Raw genomic sequence first — 14950 nt, forward strand, 5'->3', positions numbered from 1 at the left:
AGGATGAGATGGTTGGATGGCATCACTGACTTAATGGACACAAGTTTGAGCAAGCTAGGGCTCAAACTGGGAGATGGTGAACGGCAGGGAAGCCTGGCGTGCTTCAGTCCACGGGGTTACAAAGAGCTGGATATGCCTGAGTGACTGAACAATGAACAACAGCAAATATCAATACAATATCTAGAGAGAACACACCTGTGATGTAGGGCTGGGATTTTACCTTCTCTGAACATCAATGAGTCAGGCACCTCTCGGGCATATGGTGAGGTTTCAATGACAGTCTATACTAGTTTTTACTACTTATGTGCCTGTCACACAGTAGGCCCTTCAGACATTTATATCTCTTTACCATTATGCCTTTTCTCCCCAGCTGTCTGAAAAACAGCTGATTTTATACTTGCATATTCTACAGCAATCTAGCCTTACAGAGTTCAGGTAACAGCATGGAAATATAAACATTACCACATATAAAATAGATAGCAAGTGGGAATTTGCTGTGTGACACAGGAAGCTCAACCCAGTGCTCTGTGATAACCCAGAGGAGTGGGATGGGGAGGGACACGGGAGGACAGTTCAAGAGGGAGGGCATATATGTATACCTGCGGCTGATTCATGTTGATGTATGGCAGAAACCAACACAATATTGTAAAACAATTACCCGCTAATTAGAAAAAATGCACATGTAACATACAGTATAAAAATAGTTACTTATTAATTCGGTTTGAGAATATGGTGGAAAAAGGGTAAAACAAGCCTCCGTTGCTTATGTTTTAAGAGATACGTTAAATTTTTTTTAAAGGGTTCAGTTCAGTTCAGTCGCTCAGTTGTGTCCGACTCTTTGCGACCCCATGAATCACAGCACGCCAGGCCTCCCTGTCCATCACCAACTCCCGGAGTTCACTCAAACTCATGTCCATCGAGTCGGTGATGCCATCCAGCCATCTCATCCTCAGTCGTCCCCGTCTCCTCCCACCCCCGATCCCTCCCAGCATCAGACTCTTTTCCAGTGAGTCAACTTGTTGCATGAGGTGGCCAAAGTATTGAAGTTTAAAGGGTAGTTTCCTACAATTATTAAACTTTCATATGATAACTTTGAAGAGTAAAATGAAACCACTCATGCTTGTATCTAAAGTGTTACAATCACATACCAGAGACACCAGTTCAGTCGCTCAGTCATGTCCGACTCTTTGTGGCCTCATGGACTGCAGTACGCCAGGCTTCCCTGTCCATCACCAACTTCTGGAGCTTACTCAAACACATGTCCATTGAGTTGGTGATGCCATCCAGCCATTTCATCCTCTGTCATCCCCTTCTCCTCCCACCTTCAATCTTTCCCAGCATCAGGGTCTTTTCCAATGAGTCAGTTCTTTGCATCAGGTGACCAAAGTATTGGAGTTTCAGCTTCAGCACCTTCCAAAGAATATTTAGGACTCAGAACCAGAAACATAGGTTCCTATAAAACTTATTTACAGAAACTGTTAAGAGAAATCAAAGGAATGCAGATAGATATCTGTCTTTTAAGAAGGAAATCTTACTCTTTGATACTATGAACCTGGAAGGTATCATATTAAATAAAACAAGCCAGTTACAGAAGAATAAATATAGCATGATTCTACTGACATGAGGTCTCTAAAATAGTCAAACTCACAGAAACAGAAATTAGAATGGTTACTGGGACCAGGGTACAGGAAAAATGGGGAGTTTCTGTTCAATGAATATAAAGTTTCAACTATACTAGGTGATCAAACTCAAGAGATCTGCTGTATATTATTATGTTTCTAGTTAACAGTACTGTATTGTGCAGTTAAAAATGTGTTGAGAGTAGATCTCATGTTAAGTGTTCATACCCACAAAAAATAGAAAAGAATATTTGTTACTTAGATTCATTTTGCCTTATTTGAAATTTCAGAGCAAAGTTAAAAGCGTGTCTGTTTCTTACTCACTAGTATTTGCAAGAGTTTAGGGGATATTCAGTGGGAAAAGGCAAAATCTACCTTGAAATAATGATCATAATCCTAACAGCTGCCATTTCTTGAACAAACTTTATAATAGGTACTCATTTAATCTCACAGCAGTCCAGAAGGACAAGGACCCTTGTATGTTCTAACAGAATCCTAAGCTCAATATTTTCAAAATAAAACTCATTTTTCTGTCTCAATCTCTGGTGTTAGCAGATGAGGTGGTTCAGACCCACAAAGGATCTCTCCCTTTTCCTGATTGTTGAAATAGAAATTGCAGGTCTTGACTTAGATAGATCCTGGCTGTAGTTCCCCAAATTAAATTAATTATTTAAAAAATATTTTAATTGTATTAGAGTATAGTTGATTTACAATGCTGTGTTACAGCAAGGCGATTCAGTTACATATATATATATGTGCATGTATATATATATATATATATGTATATTCATTCTTTTGTAGGTTCTTTCTCAATATTCACAGACTATTGAGTAGAGTTTCCTGTGCTATACAGTAGGTCCTTGTTGGTTATCTATCTTATATATAATAGTGTGTGTGTGTTCATCCCAAGATCCTGAGTTATATCTCCCTCTCTTAACCCCACCCCATGTTTCCCCTTTAGTAAACCTAAGTTTGTTTTCATTATCTATAAGTCTCTGTTTTGTAAATAAGGTCATTTCTTTTTTTAAAAATTAGATTTCATGTATGAGTCATGTATTTGTTTTTCTCTGACTTATTTCACTTAGTATCATAATCTCTAAGTCCATCCAGGTAGGGGCAAGGGGATGTGTTTCATTCTTCTTTATGGCTGAGTAATATTCCATTGTATAATGTGTACCACATCTTCTTTATCTGTTCCTCTGTTGATGGACATTCAGGGTGCCTCCATGTCTTGTCTATTATAAACAGTGCTGTAGTGAACATTGAGGTGCATATATCTTTTTGAATTATGGTTTTCTCCGGATATGTGCCCAGGAGTGGGATTGCTGCATATGTAATATGGTAGCTCTATTTTTATTTTTTTCAGGAGCCTCCATACTGTTCTCTGTAGTGGCTGTAAGTTCACCGTGTTTTAGAAGCTGGTGAGGTTTGTTTCTTCTGTCCATTGCTAGTATGAACTCAGCCAGCACCTTAAGCTCAGTGCTGTGTCTAAAATAACTTCCTGTCCAATGAGACAGGTTTCCTCTGACCACTTTCATCTGGTCATCCCAGCTTCAGACTCTAGAGCCATCTTTAGTTTGTTCCTCTGGTTGCTTCTCATAATTCAGTAGTTCTTACCTTCCTTTGCTGTTGCTCCCTTTCCCTTTCTTTGGCTTTCTCTCTGCTGGGTAGGTCCTGTCTCATTTTCCCCTACGTGGTCTCCATCAGTTCAGTTCAGTTGCTCAGTCATGTCTGACTCTTTGCGACCCCATGGACTTCAGCGCGCCAGGTTTCCCTGTCCACCACCAACTCCCAGAGCTTGCTCAAATTCATGTCTATTGAATCAGTGATGTCATCCAACCATCACATCCTCTGTCATCCCCTTCTCCTCCTGCCTTCAATCTTGCCCAGCATTAGGGTCTTTTCTAATGAGTCAGTTCTTCGCATCAGGTGGCCAAAGTATTGGAGTTTCAGTTTCAGCATCAGTCCTTCCAGTGACTATTCAGAACTGATTTCCTTTAGAATGGACTGGTTGGATCTCCTTGTAGTCCAAGGGACTCTCAAGAGTCTTCTCCAACACCACAGTTCAAAAGCATCAATTCTGTGGCACTCAGCTTTCTTTATAGTCCAACTCTCACATCCATACATGACTACTGAAAAAACCATAGCTTTGACTAGATGGACCTTTTTCAGCAAAGTGATGTCTCTGCTTTTTAATATGCTGTGTAGGTTGGTCATAGTTTTTCTTCCAAGGAGCAAGAGTCTTTTAATTTCATGGCTACAACAAACTCCTAAACAGATGCCTGCTGCCAGCCCTGCAGTGTGGCCATGAATGTCGCACTCAGCCCAGAATAATATTCCTGCTGCTAACCCATTTCAGTCTTGGACCCTTTTTCCTGCCCTGCAGCCTTTGACTCCTGACCATGCCTGTCTCCATTATTCCCCAAGTGTGTCCTTCATTCTAATTGCATGGGCTTATTTACTGATTAGAGGAGCGTGACTGGTTAGACCGTGACTTGTGAACATCCTGTGTCTGCCTCGCTCTTTTTGCTCAAGCCACTTCCCTGCTCAGAAATCCCTTTCCCGGACTGACTCTGACCCATTCTTCAGAGGCAATTTCAGATCTAATTCCTGCATGAGCCCTTATTCAAAGACACCAGCGGGATGAACTGCTGCCGTGAGCTTCTGGAGCATCCTATTTCCCTTTCTTTTTTGATTGGCAAGTACCTCTGGGCCATTGTGGCGATCCTCGCTGACAGCCACCTCTTGTCTCAGGTCACCGTCACACTCCCGTCTCCTCTCAACGCAGTTGATGCTGTTTCTTTTCATCTTATTTTAAACTGTCTTTGGAATACACAGTTTTCTAACAGGAGGCCTTAAATGCACAAGGTCTGGATCGTAGTAAGGTCTCAATAGACAGCAATGATTAACTATATTAACGATTAACTATGATTGACCAGGGGATACTTTGCAGAAACTGAAGCTTGTAGCCGCCAATTTGTTATACAAGTGAATATTGAAACACTCCAGTCAATAACATTTGGGTAACAAAAGACATATTAATATGTCTTTGGTCACAGTTATTAATGATGATACAGTAATTATACTAATGTTAATAACAACACTATATTAATATATCTTAATATAGAGTCCACATTAATAATACATATTAATATAATAAATATATAACACTATAGTTTTACATAATAATTACATATAACTAATATATAATTATTAAGCAAAGAGGGCTTCTCTGGTGGCTCAGAGGTAAAGAATCTTCCTGCAGCTCAGGACACATGGGTTTAAGCCCTGGCTCAGGAAGATCCCCTGGAGGAGGAAATGGCAACCCACTGCAGTATTCTTGCTTGAAAAACTCCATGAGAAGAGGAGCCTGGCATGCTACAGTCCATGGGACTGCAAAGAGTCGGACATGAATAAAGTGACTGAACACCCACACAGATTTATGCCAATTACAGCCCTTGACACTCAGGTTGTCATTAAGAAAGATCACTTTTCATTACTGTTGTTCAGTTTCTATGTTGTGTCTGACTCTTTGCAGCCTCATGGACTGCGGCATGCCAGGCTCCCCTGTCTTTCAGTATCTCTCGGAGTATGCTCAGTGAATCGGTGTTGCCATCCATCCAACTCATCCTCTGTTGCTCCCTTCTCCTCCTGCTCTCAATCTTTCCCAGCATCAGAGTCTTTTCCAATAAGTCGACTCCTCACATCAGGTGGCCAAAGTACTAGAGCTTCAGCAGCAGCGCTTCCATTGATACTCAGGGTTGATTTCCTTTAAGATTGACAGTTTGATCTCCTCGCTATCCAAGGGACTCTCAAGATTCTTCTCCAGGACCACAGTTTGAAAGCATCAATTCTTCAGCACTCAGCTTCTTTATGGTCCAATTCTTACATCCACACATGACTACTGGAAAACCACAGCTTTGGCTACACAGACTTTTGTCAGCAAGGCGATATCTCTGTTTTTTAATATGCTGTCTAGGTTTGTCATAGCTTTTCTTCCAAGGAGCAAGTGTCTTTTAATTTCATGGCTGCAGTCACCATCCAGTGATTTTGGGGCCCAAGAATAAAATCTGCTACTGTCTCCCTTATTTCCCCATCTGTTTGCCATTAAGTGATGGGACTGGAAACCATGATCTTTGTTTGTTTGAATGTTGAGTTTTAAGCCAGCTTTTTCATTCTCATCTCTCGCCTTCATCAAGAGGCTCTTTAGTTCCTCTTCACTTTCTGACACTAGGGTGGTATCATCTGCATATCTGAGGTTGTTGATGTTTCACTATTAGTTATGTTTTTGGGGGTATATAGCTTTCTTATCATACTTTACTCCTTAAAGGCTTGGGCCTTTGTCTTAGGCTTTTTATTTTGCATAAAACAATGCTTGGCATAAAATAAGTAATCAGTAGATGTTCTCTGGAAATAAATGGAGCACCTCTTAAGAAGTCTTGTGTGTTTTTGCAGATGAATCTGGAAGAAGAGCTTACCGTTCAGTATACTTCGTTCATAAATGCAGAAACATCTGCTGTGGGGTCTTAGGGAGCTGTTTTTTTCCTTTACATTTTTACAGGCTTGAAAAATAGTTGTGCTCCATAAATATCCCAGGATGAGTCATTTGCTTAACCAAACAGCTGCTTACTCATTAGCCAAATGCTCTTCCCTTGAAGTCACACACCTAAATGAATTTTCTCCCGTGCCTCCCTCCTTCCCCCAGGAGCCAGAAAAGTGAGGCAGAGATAGTATTTCTGGAATAAAAAAGAGGGCCCAGTCTGCCTTTGGTATGGGAGAGTCTAAACTTCACGAAGCCACAGGAAGCCATCTGAGCTCAAGTTAAGCAGTCATTTGTACCCACTTTGCTGGTCCTTCTCACCATCTCCTGTTCCTGTCTCTCCCCCAGCAGCTTCCTCCCAGTTTTCCCATCGGAGGCTCCTTGCAGGTCTTCTTTTTACCTCCTGTCCCCATCACCTGCCTATTATGTAGGTAACTAATCTGTGTCAAGAACCACTGGTAAAGTCATTTATTTCAGTAAGTACAAGGGAATGACAACTATTTTTGTAAATTCTATAAAGATGCATCCACTTCTACAATTAGCAGCTTTGAGCTATTTGGATAGTTCAACTTACTGTGAATGATGAATACAAAGCAGTCACTTGCACTTTCTATCCCAGACAACAACTGTTCAACTTTCTGCAGTGACCTGGGTTTAAGAATTTTAACTTTACAATAGTTCTTTATCACAGATAAATTCACTTATGGCAATGAATATTTGGTTCACATTACTTTCTTTCATCTAAGAGAGGTGATTTATACTGTTGACCTTGAAGAATGGTTATCATCACCATTAATTCCTTCTTTTGGAAGAAAATATGCCTAAATGTTTTGGAAGAGGCCAGAGGAGAGTAGAACTTTAATATCTAGAAAGATCAAACGAGAGGAAGTAGACATTGTTCTAGTTTGTTCTAGTTTCTATCCTGAAATAGCTGTTCTTAACAGGATTCCTGTCCGATGTGGATTTTTTTTTTCCCAGCAGAGGGCATCCCAGATATCCAGAGCTGACATTTATCTGGTGTGTATTCAGTATAATGATACATTGTTGAAATCACCAGGGTTTTGGTTTTTTTTTTTTTTGTATATATCTAAAAAATTGAAGTATAGTTGATTTACAATGTTGTGTTACTTCTGTGACTCAGTTATATATGTGGTGTGTGTTACGTTCTCTTCCATGATGGTTTGTCATAGAATATTGACTATCGTTTCCTATGCTATACAGTAGGACCTTGTTGTTTATGCATTCTATATATAATAATTAGATTCTGCTAATCTCAAACTCCTGTTCCTTCTCTCCTCTACCTCCTTGGCAACTGTAAGTCTGATCTCTGTGATTTTTTTCATTTTTCTTTTGTAGATATGTTGATTTGTATCTTATTTTAGATTCCGCATCTAAGTATTATCATATAACATTTGTCTTTCTCTTTTTGACTTCACTTAGATTGGTAATCTCTAGGTCCATCCATGTTGCTGCAAATAGAATTATTCTTTTTTATGCCCAAGTATTGCGGGGCTTCCCTGGTGGCTCAGAGGTTAAAGCGTCTGCCTCCAATGCGGGAGACCCGGGTTCGATCCCTGGGTCGGGAAGATCCCCTGGAGAAGGAAACGGTAACCCACTCCAGTATTCTTGCCTGGAGAATCCCGTGGATGGAGAAGCCTGGTAGGCTACAGTCCACGGGGTCGCATAGAGTCGGACACGACTGAGTGATGGAATGGAACGGAATATTCCATTGCACATATGTACCACATATCTTTATATGTTCATCTTTTGATGGACACTTAGGTGGTTTCCAGGTCTTGGCTACTGTAAATGCTATGAACATAGGGGTGCGTGTATCTTTTGAAATTACAGTTTTATCTTGGTATACGCCCAGGAGTGGGATTGCTGGATCATATGGAAACTCTATTTAAGTTTCCTGAAGCACCTGCATACTGTTTTTCATAGTGGCTGCATCAATTTACATTCCCAGAAATCACTTTGACACTAAATTGTTCCATCACTTTGGTATTGAAGGCCTGAGCCCCCTGGTTCCTCAGTCCTTCCATGGTAACATCCGTCTCTCACAGAAAATGCTTTGTAATGTAGTAACTAGTGAGTAGACCTGATTATGAGAGGCTGCAGCTAGACAGAGTTTGGTTGGCTACTGGCTAACCATTTTGAGTGTCACCTGAAAAAAGCATTTGTTTTCAAGTAGAACTGGTATTAGTTATCTTCCAGGATGCAATCTGAAAGGTGTTGGCTTTGGGAATAAGGGCATTTCCCTCCCTAGGGTTTGTTTTCCTCATCTGTGAGATGGTGAAGTACCTTGGCTTAGTTCTTGTACTGGGTTCCAGAGTTACCCAAGGGATTTGCCTGATGCTCGGACTATGAGCCCCATTTCAAGCAGAGGATCCTCAATCTACTCACTGGGGTCCACTCGACATTTTCTGTTTGCAGAAAGTATTTTTTAAAAAGTTTTGCTGCTTAAAAAGTTGAAAACCACTGGCTCGAATGCTAGTCTTTCATCCTATTTTAAAATTCTAAAATTCAATCTTAGCCATAATTATTTTTAAAACTCTATACTAATAATAAGTACTCATAATGGGCCTACTCAGCCAGGTCTTGTTCCAAGTGCTTTACGTATTTGGACTCAATCGATAGATCAGCACTAGGAGCTAGTGTTTTAATTATCATTACAACTATTAAAGTTTAAAAAGAGTACATTCAGATACATTTATTTTCACTGTTATAACTACCTTATATACGGTTGAGGTCATAATTTATTCAAAGGTCGTAATTTATACAGGGCTTCCCTGGTGGCTCAGTGGTAAAGGATTCGCTTGCCAATGCAGGAGACTCAGGTTTATTCCCTGGGTCAGGAAAATCCCCTGGAAAAGGAAATGGGAACCTGCTCCAGTATTCTTGCCTGGGAAATCCCATGGACAGAGGAGCCTGATGGGCTACAGGAAATGGGGTTGCAAAACAGTCAGAAACGACTTAGGGACTAAACAACAATAACCCTATAATGACTATTTAATGGAACATAAATCACAGTATTTGTCCTGCCTTGACATACTTTCTATATGGAAGTCCATGGAAAAATGCACTTGTGATTATTTCTAAAAATGACAAAGAGACACTGGACCTTGGACTTCTATATCACAGAATGCTCCTCTCCCCCGATGGCTCATCCAATCACGTGGTTCCACAGTAAACAGGATAAATCTAGCCTAATAAGACAGTGCATGCAGAAAAATCCTCTTATTCTGCAATTTCTCTCTATATGCCTAAAAAAGTGTTCATTAAAACTTCCTACCTAGTTGGTTTAACCTTCTTAGATTTGTTACCTCTATTTTTAATGATTTAAAGCATTAAAAAAAGGTCTTGTTTGGAATACCCCTAACCAAGCAGCTCTTCTGTGAATTGGGGAAGTCTGGTGGCCCAACTTGTTCCTTTGAACTGAAATTATAAGATCTATATTTTTTAAGACACAGATCTATTAGCTTTTTAGCTTCCTTTTCCCCCCAAAACATTCACCTAAAAGCTACCTATTTTAGTTAGGTCTTATTTTTAGTAACTTGTACAACCTGTACAAATAAACTGAACTATAAATACTGGCATTGATAAATGTACAACATTTAAAAAACAATTAAAATCTTTGTAATAACTCTCAAGATTACTTAGCTAACAGTGGTCCCTGGAAGACCCTTAAGACCTATTTGGAAAAGTTGTGAGAGAATGTACACACCATTGAATCACAGGAGAATCCAGCAATATTAAATCCACTCCAACGGAGGTAGCAGAATCTAGTTGTTAATTCTGCTCAGAACCATTAGAAGATGGTCAAGTCTGTTTTGTGATTGGGTTGCCTATAGGAAGGGCTCACCCCTGGCAGAAATGTAGAGACCCACTCCATTTGTTTGCCTTTCTGCCAATGATTTATTCTCAGAAGCAAGTAGATGACAAGACAAAGCTTGCTTGGGCAAAGCCCACACACCTGAGACCCACTCAGCGTAGCAGTGATGTAAGTGGGAATAAGATAGGAACTAACAGTGCAGGCGGAGAAGGCAATGGCAAGCCACTCCAGTACTCTTGCCTAGAAAATCCCATGGATGGAGGAGCCTGGCAGGCTGCAGTCCGTGGGGTCGCTAAGGGTCGGACACGACTGAGCGACTTCACTTTCACTTTTCACTTTCCACTTTCACACATTGGAGAAGGAAATGGCAACCCACTCCAGTGTTCTTGCCTGGAGAATCCCAGGGACGGGGGAGCCTGGTGGGCTTCCACCTATGGGGTCACACAGAGTCAGACACGACTGAAGTGACTTAGCAGCAGCAGCAGCAACAGTGCAGGAGAAACAGAAAGAAAAAGGGTTTGGAAAAAATAAGACCAGGCTTCCTCTGCATAATGCAGAGGACTCTTGGGGGAGGAAAAAAATAACAGAATACATTTTTATTCACTGATTCAATTTGAGAATATGCACTCTGAAAGAAAGTCATCGACTTTAATCAGTTGCTTTCCCACAGTTCTGCCTGTGCTTCTGTGACAAAATCATCAGTCATTTAATGATAGTGTAATTAGAATGAAATCATCAAGATTTCCTTTTCTTTCATCCTTTTAGTAAAGATCAGGAAGGGGGGAAGGTGGGGTAGGCAAGTGGGGGTGGGGGGGCACAATAAGAGTTACATTTTATGAAAGTGACAACATGGTTTTCGCATTTGGATTTTTTTTCCTGCAGGAGTTTCAAATAGATTATAATAAGGAAAGGTAATGCTGTAGATTAGCCAAACAAGTAGGTGAGATTTCTGTGGTCCAGGCTGGGGATGCTGAGTTGAGCTGGGACTTTCCTGGCAACTCCTTAAATATACAGGAGGGAATGAACCCATTCTCCTTTCTCAGTGGATCACTGAGCTCTCCAAACTCAGGGAGCAGTGACCTCATCGAATCCACTTAAAGGCCTGTCATATTGAGATATTGAAAAGAAACAGTTCTAGGCTTTTCTAGCACTGGAAGTGCTTCCTTTTGGATCACACAAAGAACAAGATACATGAGGTAGGGGATACAGGTTCCATCTAGAAGCCTGGCGTGAGTAAGGAAGCATTTCCTTAAAATACCATTTTTGCTTTGGTTTGCAAGAATGTGGGGAGTGCAGTAAAAAGCTAAGGGAGGTCAAACCAATATTGTACAGCAAATATCAATGAATTAAAGATGAATAAATATTAAAAAAAAAAACAGGGCACTAAAAAAAAAAAAAGCTAAGGGAGAGACCCTACAGTCAAGCTTCAGCAGTGAGTCTGTATTGAGCCAGTCCATTGAGTGGTCCACCCCTCCTTGCTGAGCTCTAGAAGGTCAAGTGGGGCACTGGAGGAGAGCAGTGGGTGGGAGGACAGAGAGATGGTGGGTCTGTCTGGCGTGGATCCTCCCAGCAGCCGTGTTCGGGAGTGGTCCCTCCAGAATGGCAGCTCTTCCGTAGCTCCAGTGCTCACAGCCTCTGGAAATATTCTTTCTTCCACTCTTCCATCCGTCCACACCTAGGGTGGGACCACTTCCCACTGTGTCGATTTCTGGGTAATTCAACCTCTCTGGTTGCTTTCTCTTAATCCTGTCCATTTCCCTGTAAACAGCGGCTGCTTTAAATTCTCCCCCTTTGAAGGGCAGTCTCTGTGCAATGGGATACTGACCGATATGGTGAGACTAAAAATACCTCCAATCTGAAGAAACCCTGGCGAGCTGCAATTTCTAGTTGCCAAAAGCCAGATGATGGCCACCATATGGAGGCGAGCATTTATTGTTTATAAAAAAATCCCAGGACAAATAGGTTACAGGAATTCTAGGCACAATTTCAAGACCAAAAAAGATCTGAAGAAATGAATCAAAATCAACTAGGATTAATTGTATTAATCATGCACTTTTATAATCACCTGAACCACCTGCTGTGAAATTATATATATTCCAAAAGAAACTTCCAGAATTGTTCAAAACTAAGATGAACTCTCTAGAATAATAAAATGATTCAGAGTACAGCTTATAAAGTTGTTGTTTAGTCGCTAAGTCGTGTCTGACTCTTTGTGACCCCATGGACTCCCCACCAGGCTTCTTTGTCCATGGGCTTCACCGGGCAAGAATACTGGAGGGGGTTGCCATTTCTCTCATAATTGAGGAAGAAAAATAACCGATTTGTTACTTGAATATTAGAAAGTTTGATGTAGAAGTCTCAGCTTTTCTGTACACCGGTGCTGAATCAAACCTTGGAGACAGGTTTGGGTGAAGTAGAAAAGAACAGTTTTATTGCTTTGCTAGGCAAAGGGGGCCAACAGCAGGCTAATGCCCTCAAAACTGTGCGTCCCACCCTGGAGGGGTTAGTGAGGAGTTTTACAGTAATTGTTCAAAGAGGGCGTGATCAGCTCATGGACATTCTTTTGATGGGTTGGTGGGGAGATAAATAGAAGTCAGCATCATCAACCTGCAGGTCCAACTAGTCTGGCGTCGACATGATTGTGGGCAGCCTACCATCATTAATCGTTAACTTATCAGACCTGGAGAGGGTTTCAGTATCTGCAGAATAGCTCAAAGACATTGTTGTGGGTATCCGAAGATGGAGAAACAGGAACTTGCCCCACGGTTGCTCTTGACTGTGAGTTTCTCCCTGGTCTTGCATCACTTCCCTTCCCTAATTAACAACTGCTTGAATCTGCCCATTCGGAGGCTGAATGAAGGGTGTTTCCCGTAATCAAAGAAATGGGGGACACAGAAAGGCCTTGTGCCCAGGAGACCCACAGGGCCCGCTTCAGCATCATAGTGAAAGGCATTGGAACTCAGTGGTCTGCTTGTTCTGCATCTGACATGTCAATGACTATCTCATTATCACAGAGTAAGGATCTATAGATTATGTCCACTACTCTTTGCACAATATACTATCAAGTAACTGCTCACAAGAACTTTATGCCCTCTAAAAAGGCAAAAATATAATTTTTGAAACTAGAAAAAGATTTCCATAGTTTTCAATTTGTAAGTTTTGACCCTATGCTTTTTGTAGGTAGTGAGAGGCAGAATGGGTAATTACTACTTTTGTGTGTGTGTTTTTAATTAGATAATTATATTACAATGTTGTGATGGTTTTTACCATACATCAACATGAATCAGCATTAGGTATACATATGTCCCCTCCCTCTTGAGGGCCCCCCATCCCACTCTGCCACCTCCCTTCCCACCCCACCCCTCTAGCTTGTCATAGAACACTGGCTTTGGGTTCCCTGTGTCATACATCAAACTCCCACTGGCTATCTATTTTACATATGGTACTTTTAAACTTAGCCAAAAGGCTGAGAAATGGTAGGGCTAATTACTTACTATGATTTTGCTGCTTGGAATTCAACTGATTTTAACTAAATTGAGGATGTCACCAGAAGACTGTCATGAAGCTAAAGGGTTCAGGCTTTCAGTAAAGCGTCTCTCTCAAGAAGTAGTTATCAATTTGCATGTGGTTCATATACCTTCACAGAAGGAAGATGAACCAAACAGACGCTTCTGTTGCTATTTATCACATTAGTCGTATGTACGTTGAGCTGAGCTGGTCTTTCCAATCCCCAAGAGATCTTTGCCCTAACCGCACACTCCCCCTAGCGGTCTCTCGCTTTGGTGCATCATGAGTAAAGGAAAAAAAATTCCACTATTTACCTTCGAGTTGGTTACACATATGTTCTCTCTCCTGATCAAAGACTGAAGCATGCTAAACACGCATACTTTTTAATAAATGAGTAACAGTCGAAGTAAAAGTTTAGATACCATTAAATAATTTCTGATTTAATAAACTGAAAGACAAATTACCTAATTTTAGGTTTACCTATTAAATCAAGTATGTAAAAAATCATGTTAAAATTGAAATATGAATATACATAAGTTAATACCTATCCTGCATTTTTATAGTAAATTTATTCATTTGATGTTTAATTTGGGGGACAACAGTAAAGATGGAAGAGAGAATGGACAGAATTAAAATATTTCACATGTCTAATTTGGCTTTGTTACATTTTAATCAAAATTATTTTAAATTAACTTCATTCTCATAAGCTATAGGAATGCTATTTGGAGCTTTAAGGACATAATATAGAGATAATAATTATGCCTGTATATAGCTGTGAAGCTGAGATAATAAGGTTTTCTGTTTATTTAAAAGTTTTTCAGGAGGAACAAATACACATCAGTGTATTGCATAGTGTGGTTCACATACCACTGGTAGTAAAATCAATTAGTTTTAGCCATGCAAAGATAGTTTTTAATTTTTATACATTTATTTTTATTTATTTTTATGAGCAACAGTGAGAATATAATTGAGAAATTAAATCTTGATTTCATAGATATCAATATCTATGATTACCTCTACATGAATTACAATGATCAGGCATATACATTTTTGTTACCCTTGACTAGTTAAAATGGATTAGAAATATGAATTGCAGTGATTCCAAAGATGCTGGATTTTGTTATTTCCATTTTTCCGGTGCCACGTGACATGTTCCTCTGTCCCAAGTATTTCCTGCAAGTGAAAACTGGAGCAGGGCTGTCCAAATGGAAACATAATATTAACCATAATTTTATTTGACCTTTTACACACATTTTTTTTACCATAGATACCCTTAAATTTTACAATAAGACATTTTAAAAAGGAAAAGAATGTTTTAATTCATTTTAAGGATATCATTTTAATATCTAATATATACAAATATTATTTCAGCATGTAGTCAGTTTTAAATATTGTTAAGGGATTTTACATGCTTTTTTTCATACTAAGTTTTTACCCTCAGGTGTGTAT

The 14950-nt window shown here is 40.0% G+C and overlaps 1 protein-coding gene across 1 annotated transcript in view; it reads right to left on the minus strand.

Moving 5' to 3' along the window:
• Positions 1-14950, minus strand: part of DLGAP1 (DLG associated protein 1) — a 533225-nt gene that overhangs the window by 414119 nt on the left and 104156 nt on the right. The window lies entirely within an intron of this gene.

This window comes from Moschus berezovskii, chromosome 28 (genome assembly GCF_049115385.1).
Source record: "Moschus berezovskii isolate FMDL1 chromosome 28, NW_MosBer_1.0, whole genome shotgun sequence".
Lineage (NCBI taxonomy): Eukaryota > Metazoa > Chordata > Mammalia > Artiodactyla > Moschidae > Moschus > Moschus berezovskii.